Source organism: Marmota monax, unplaced genomic scaffold, assembly GCF_021218885.2.
Source record: "Marmota monax isolate L192 unplaced genomic scaffold, Marmota_monax_Labrador192_F-V1.1 WCK01_AAM20220418_F8-fsc00075, whole genome shotgun sequence".
In the NCBI taxonomy this organism is placed as follows: domain Eukaryota; kingdom Metazoa; phylum Chordata; class Mammalia; order Rodentia; family Sciuridae; genus Marmota; species Marmota monax.
The window spans coordinates 3048646-3055838 of NW_026694772.1; the positions used below are offsets into that span (position 1 = coordinate 3048646).

The 7193-nt window shown below is 34.5% G+C and overlaps 1 non-coding gene across 1 annotated transcript; it reads right to left on the reverse strand.

The window, feature by feature from the left end:
* Positions 1-725: 725 nt before the first annotated feature.
* Positions 726-798, reverse strand: Trnaa-ugc (transfer RNA alanine (anticodon UGC)). Its single transcript has one exon. It is a non-coding gene; the product is annotated as a tRNA-Ala (tRNA).
* Between the last annotated feature and the right edge of the window lie 6395 nt (positions 799-7193).

The window sequence follows — 7193 nt, forward strand, 5'->3', positions numbered from 1 at the left end:
TCAGGTTATGCACAATTGTGCGATACTGAGTACATAATCTACCAATACACTCTCTTTGACATTTGTTCACCATTGTGCATTTTCTCTTTCTCATTTTTCTTACATCTCACCTGGTAACAAAGGTGATTAATAGTATCTTCTTCATATTTTTATTTTTAAATTTTTTTAATATCTTTATTTTATTTTTATGTGGTGCTGAGGATCAAACCCAGAGCCTCACACATGCTAGGCGAGTGCTCTACCGCTAAGGCACAATCCCAGCCCTCTCTTGATATTTTTAAATGCTCATCTGGTTAAGTCTTTTTCAAAACAACATGAACTTTCTCTTTTGTTTCATTTTGCTATTCCATGTTTCTTGTTTCTTTGGTTCTCACACATTTTTCTTTTGTTGTATTGCATTTCTCTAAGGACTGAGCCTGGCATTATGATTTTGTTTCTTTTTGTTAATATCACTGACTTTAAAAAAAATCATTATTAACTTTGAAAAGTCATTTTGTTATTATCCCTAAACAAAGCATTTTAGGTGAGGAGGAGTATCTGATTGGAGTCACACATATCTTAGATTGGTTAGTAGTTCTCAGTGGGGAAGCTATTTGTGTTTTGGGTGGGAATATTCATTGTGACAAATAAAAAAAAATTCCCACTCATTTCCATAGGCCTCTTTTTTAAAAAAAATATTTATTTTTTAGTTGTAATCGAACACAATATCTCTATTTTATTTATTTATGTGGTGCTGGGAATCAAACCCAGGACCTCTCACATGCAAGGCGAGCACTCTACCGCTGAGCCACAACCCCAGCCCCCATATGCCTCTTAAAGAGAGAACTTCTATGCGGTGTTATAACCAATTTAAAAGAATGGACTGTACTTTTTTCATCATTGATCCTAAGTTTAGAACAATGCCATGCAATTAATAAGAAATCTAAAAATATTATTGGATGACTATAATTTCTTAACCTCTGTGGCAAGGCCTGCTTTGCACACCCCCTACTATAGATAAGATATTTCACATGCTTTGACAGACACATGGGCTGTAAACTCTGCCTGTTGTGCTCTTAGTCATCATTTTATAATGGTTTTAGTGTACATACTGAGAGTGCATATGTTTAACTCATTTATTTGTTGACCCAGCATTTGTATTATTAGGTATTATTGAACAAAAATGCATATAGATTTGCAAAAAGAAACATGTATGAGACTGTTCATAACAATTTTGTTTGTATTAAGCCCAAACTGTAAACTACCAAAATGTCATAAGTGTGGCACAGAATAGTCATACATAATGCCATCTATATTTACTAATACTGGGGAAACAAAATCAATACAAAAGATCAAGTACTCTAAGCATTCTTTTAGATAAAGTTTTATTTATTTATTTATTTTTTTGTGGTGCTGGGGATTGAATCCATGGCCTTGTGCATGTGAGGCAAGCACTCTACCAACTGAGCTATATCCCCAGCCCTTAGATAAAGTTTTAAAAGGTAAAATTAAACTACAATGTTAGAAATAAGGAGACCTGCTACTTTTTGGAAAAAAAAGAAAAAAAAAACATGGAAGAGGGCTGTAAGTGCTTGTGGAGGAAGCTTGTGATGAATGGATAATGGTCTTTTTCCTGATATGGGTGATGGTTACTTGGGTGTGTTTAATCATCTTGTCTAATTATGATTTATGTATTTTCAGTATGTGTGTCATTCCTACCAAAAAACCTTACTTTCTGTCATGTATAACTAAAAAGAACAAATGAAAAAATATTTGAAACAAAAAAAATCTAATACAATTGTATGAGTATACAAAGACTTAGTAAGTATCTGAAAGTTAGGCATATTGGGAAAATTTGGGAAGGACTGAAAAGGAAGAAGCGGATTTGTCATCCACAGATAATATCAATGTGTATACATGGAAAAATCCCCCTCTCAAAAATCCCAAAGGACAAATTAGCAGAATCTAACAATGTTGTTGGATGTGAAATTGACATTTAATATCAATTTTGTTGATCATATTATCAAATAATTTTTGTAGAAGCAGCAAACAGAAAACAATTAATAGGTAAAATTTATAATAATAGAATTAATGGAATAAAATTATCTAGTATCAAGGAATAAATAAAATTTGCTATGAAAACCAACATTTCTCATTACATTAAAGATAAAAGTTGAAGAAAATCTAGATGAATTAAATTTATATACTATTTTTCTCTGGACTGGTTGGTTTGTTATTTTTTATTTATATGTAAGTTATTCCAAATATATTCATAGATTCAATAAAATGACAATCAAAAACCCAACAAAATTTCTTGTGAAATTTGACAGGGTTATTCTCAAATTACATGGGAATGCAAAAGCCAAAATTAGAATTATCTTGAAGGGTATTAACAAGGTGGGAAGTCTTGACTACTGGATATATCCAGGGTTATTATAAAACTATGGTAATTCTTGTTTTGGTATACAGATAGATAAGTAGAACAATGAAAAATATTAGTATATCCAGATATAAGTTCAAACATGAATGGAACTTTGATTTTTGACAAGTGGAATGTGGTAGTGGAAAAAGGAGAGTGTTTATAATAAGTGAACCTGGGACAACTGGGTAATCATATGGGGGACAAAAGCAGCAATCTTTTCCTCAACATAAGAGTAATTTTCTATACATAAGGTGTATATGTAATTTCCTATACATAAGAGTAATTCCCTGGGTCTAGGGATGTGGCTCAGTGGTAGAGAGCTTGCTTGGCATGTATGAGATACTGAGTTTCAACCCTAGAAACACAAAAAATAATTCCAGATATATCATAAATATAAATATGAAAAGCAAAATAAAACTTCTTAAGAGTAAATATAGGATGGGCTGGGGTTGTGGCTCAGTGGTAGAGCACTTGCCTAGCATGTGTGAGGCACTGGGTTTGACAGCACTTCAAAAAATAAATGAATAAAGTAAAGGTCCATAAACAACTAAAACATGTGTGTGTGTATATATATATATATATATATATATATATATATATATATATATGAATATCTTCATGCTCTTAGGATAGGGAAATTGTTCTTAAACACCAGACTAAATAACTAATCATGAAGGATATGATCTGCAAGTTAAAATTAAGACTTTCTCAAAAGTCCACTAATATCATGGGAAAGAAAGGCACAGAGTTAAAGATAAGATGATAAGATTTGTAGGGGCTGGGGCTGGGGCTCAGTGGTAGAGCACTTGCGTAGCATGTGTGAGGCACTGGGTTTGATCCTCAGTACCACATACAAATGAATAAATAAAATAAAGGTCCATCTACAACTAAAAAAATAAAAACAAAGATTTGTAGTATATATATAGCTAATAAAAGGACTAACACTGAAAATACATAAAGAACTTCTATATATACATAAGAAAATACAAAACGATCCAATAGTAGTGTTGCTCAAAATCATGAACAGTCACTTCACAAAGAAGAAATCATATGATAAAAGCATATAAGATTGCTCAATTCCATTTATAATTAGAGAAATGCCAATTTAGACTACATTAAGATACTAAAATATAGCTGCGGAGTTGGGAGAAAAAATTAGAGTCTGACAAGATTTATTGGTAGTGAGAGTGTGGAACAATTTTAACTCTCATAAAATGCAGGTGAGAATGTATGAGATCACTGTTCTTCTAGGTGAAACCAAGTGTGGCCTGTTGTAGTTGCGTGATTTTGATTATTTAACCCAAACTACAAACTGCTGAGAGTGGGTATGGCAAACTTGATAGTAATATTTTCTGCATAGGGGAAGGAGGCCATTTGATAGAATAAACTGAGGTTGCTTTCCTGATGAGAGTCTAACAGTTATATTAGCACTGGGCTGCTTGAGGACAGTCATCATGCCATAAATGGATCGTCATTTATCTGAGAATGATTTAACCTTCTTTTAAAATTTAAACTATTGTTACTTTGAGTTTTCAACCTCTCAAAGATTTAAGTAATGCTCAAAAATATGCCTTTTGGGGGGTTAACGTTTTGGAGTACTTGCTATATGTCAGGCACAGTACTAAGAGCTTCACATTCAAACTATTCCATTGAGGGGCTGGGGATGTGGCTCAAGTGTAGCGCGCTCGCCTGGTGTGCGTGCGGCCTGGGTTCGATCCTCAGCACCACATACAAACAAAGATGTTGTGTCCGCCGAAAACTAAAAAAAAAATGAATATTAGAAAATTCTCTCTCTTTCTTTCAAAAAAAATTATTCCATTGAATGAACTCAACAACACTTATGAAGTCAGTACTGAGATAAAGAGGTTGGACTGAACTGAGTTGAGGTCACTCAAGTTTTGTCTTTACAGTACATATTCTTAACTCTACTTTATTGCCTGTTGATCAGTATATAAGCCTTATATATCTTTGTGTTCTTCATAATGCCTAACAGTGCTTTGCATGTAGTTCTTGATTCATATATATCCCCTAAAATATTGATGTGGACTAATCAGACCAAATAAAACATTCATCAGTTTTTGACAAAAGAACCCCCCACATTTTTTTTAAGTACTGGAGATCGAACCCAGGGACATAACTGAGCTAGCTACATACCCAGTTCTTTCCAATTAAAAAAAAAAATGAGATTCCTTTAAGTTGATGAGGCTGGCCTTGAACTTGCAACTCTCCTGCTTCAGCCTCCTGGGTTGCTTGGATTATAGGCATCCTAGGAGCATATCTGGCTCCTAGGAAATTTTATTGCCATTCATTCATTCATTCATTCATTTATTCATCTAAGATGAGTCTTACATAAGCTTTCAATTCTTTGTTTTAGCCAAATAAATTCAGTACAGAGTGAGATAAATTTGTAGATACTAACAAAACATATCTTGCCAATAAGTTTTTGCATTTTAATAGCTGTTTTCCCATAACAAAGTTCAGACAGAAAATCATCAAAAAGGAAAATATCAGGGATTCAATTTCTTTATGTAGTATGTTCTAAAGTTCTTTTTTTAAAATAAAAGACAAAGACATTCTGGTAATAGTATTCAAATTGTGAAATATTAACTCCTTTTCCAAAAGAAGTCATTGAAAGCATTCTTGTTTTTCTTTTTTTGTTGTAATTAGTTTTATACATGATAGTAGAATGCACTTTGACACATTGTACACAAAAGGACCACAACTTATCCTTCCTCTGGTTGAACATGGTGCAGAGTCACATAGATAGTGTAATCATACATGTATATAGGGTAACAATGTCCATCTCATTCCATTGTCCTTCCCATCCCTAAAGCCTCTCCCCTTCCTTCACTTCCCTTTGTACAATCCACAGTTTCTTCATTCTTCCCTATCCACATTATGGATTAGCATTCACTTATCAGAGAAAACATTTGGCCACTGATTTTTTTGGGTTTGGCTTATTCTCCAGCTCCATCCATTAACTACAAATGCCATAATTTTATTCTTTTTTTAAAGGCTGAGTAATATTCCATTGTGTGTGTGTGTGTATGTGAGTGTGTGTATCACATTTTCTTTATCCACTCATCTGAAGGGCATTTAGGTTGGTTCCATAGTTTAGCTGTCATGAATTGAGCTACTGTAAACATTGATGTGGCCACATTACTGTAATACCCTGACTTTAAGTCCTTTTGTTATAAACTGAGGAGTGAGATAACTGGGTCAAATGGTGGTTCCATTCCAAGTTTCTGAGGAATCTTCATGCTGTGAAAGCACTCTTATCTTTCATCATTCATTTTCTCATTGCCATAAGCCGTAAAATCATGTCATAATTCTTACTAACCAGAGATAGATATGTATCATCTCAGAAAAGCAGCAGGGGGGCTGGGGAGGTGGCTCAAGCGGTAGCGCGCTCGCCTGGCATGAGTTCAGCCCTGGTTCAATCCTCAGCACCACATACAAACAAAGATGTTGTGTCCGCCGAAAACTAAAAAACAAATAAATAAATATTTTAAAAAAAGAAAAGCAGCAGGAACACAATTATTAAATACAGATTTTCCCTGTTTTAAATAAAAAGTATTCCTTTACCATTTTGATAAATAATTATTGAGTGTTTATTTTGTTCCAGGTACTACTTACTCTAGGCTCTGACATTCATGGCCAAAAGCACAAGTTTGTTGGAAGAGGCATACAACAAAGATGAAACACATTATAGACTGTCAGGCAGTGATAAATGTTAGGAGGAAACAGGAGAGTGAAGAGTGAGTGAAGATGTATTGGTCATGGAAGGTCCCTCTGAGGATGTGGCATTTGCACAAATACTTGAATGAAGCAGAGGGAGAGTCAGGCCCATTTCCGGAGGAAGTACATCCTAGATAGAGGGGATGATATCCTAGTGAAGGAGGGGATGCTGCTAGTGAGAGAGGAGAGTCCTAGGAAATGAGGTATCAGAGTTCAATGCTATAGAATGAGTACTATGTATGGAACACAATGCACATATGCATACATACAATTAAAAAACCCTTTAGAACTTATGATAAACTTTTGGTGGTAATATTTATCCAAGATGGTGAATGAATAATTATTTCACTGGCGATCTCATTTTTGCTGAATTTTTCAAGTATTGTATTGGAAATTGTAGTGAAGAGCTTGTGAATATGGCTTCCCATGACCTTGTCTGCTGATATTTACACTCTGTGTAATCTTTCTTTCAGTGTGAACCAGACTTAACATCAGGATTCTAACAACCAGAATATAGTAAAAGTGATGGAATGTGATTAGGTTAGATGGCATCTTGTCTCTTGATTGCACTCCTCTTGCTGACATTTTCTCTTGTTCTCTCTCACTTTAATAAAACTGGCTTCCATGTTGTGATGCACCCTAAAGAGCAGCTCATGTAGTTAATAACCAAGGGAGGCCACCAGCCAGGAACTCATGAGGAATTGAGGCCTCAGTCTAAGAGCCCTCAAGGAACTGAATTTGTTACCAACCATGTGAATAAGCTAGTAAGCTAATCTTTCACAATCAGAGTCTTGAGATGACTTTAGCCTTTAGTCATCTGTGCCTTTAGCTGGGCCCAGATCTAGAGGATCCAACTAAGCCATACTCAGACTCTTGACTCACAACTGTGGGACAATAAATTTTTGTAAGCCACTATGTTTTGGGATATTTCTTATATAGTAACAGATACCTAATACAAGGCTGCAGTTCAATCTCTAAATTGAGCAGTAATAACTGTGTAATATTTACAACTAATAATATTTCCTTGATTCATTCTTTAGTTTTGAAACATAAA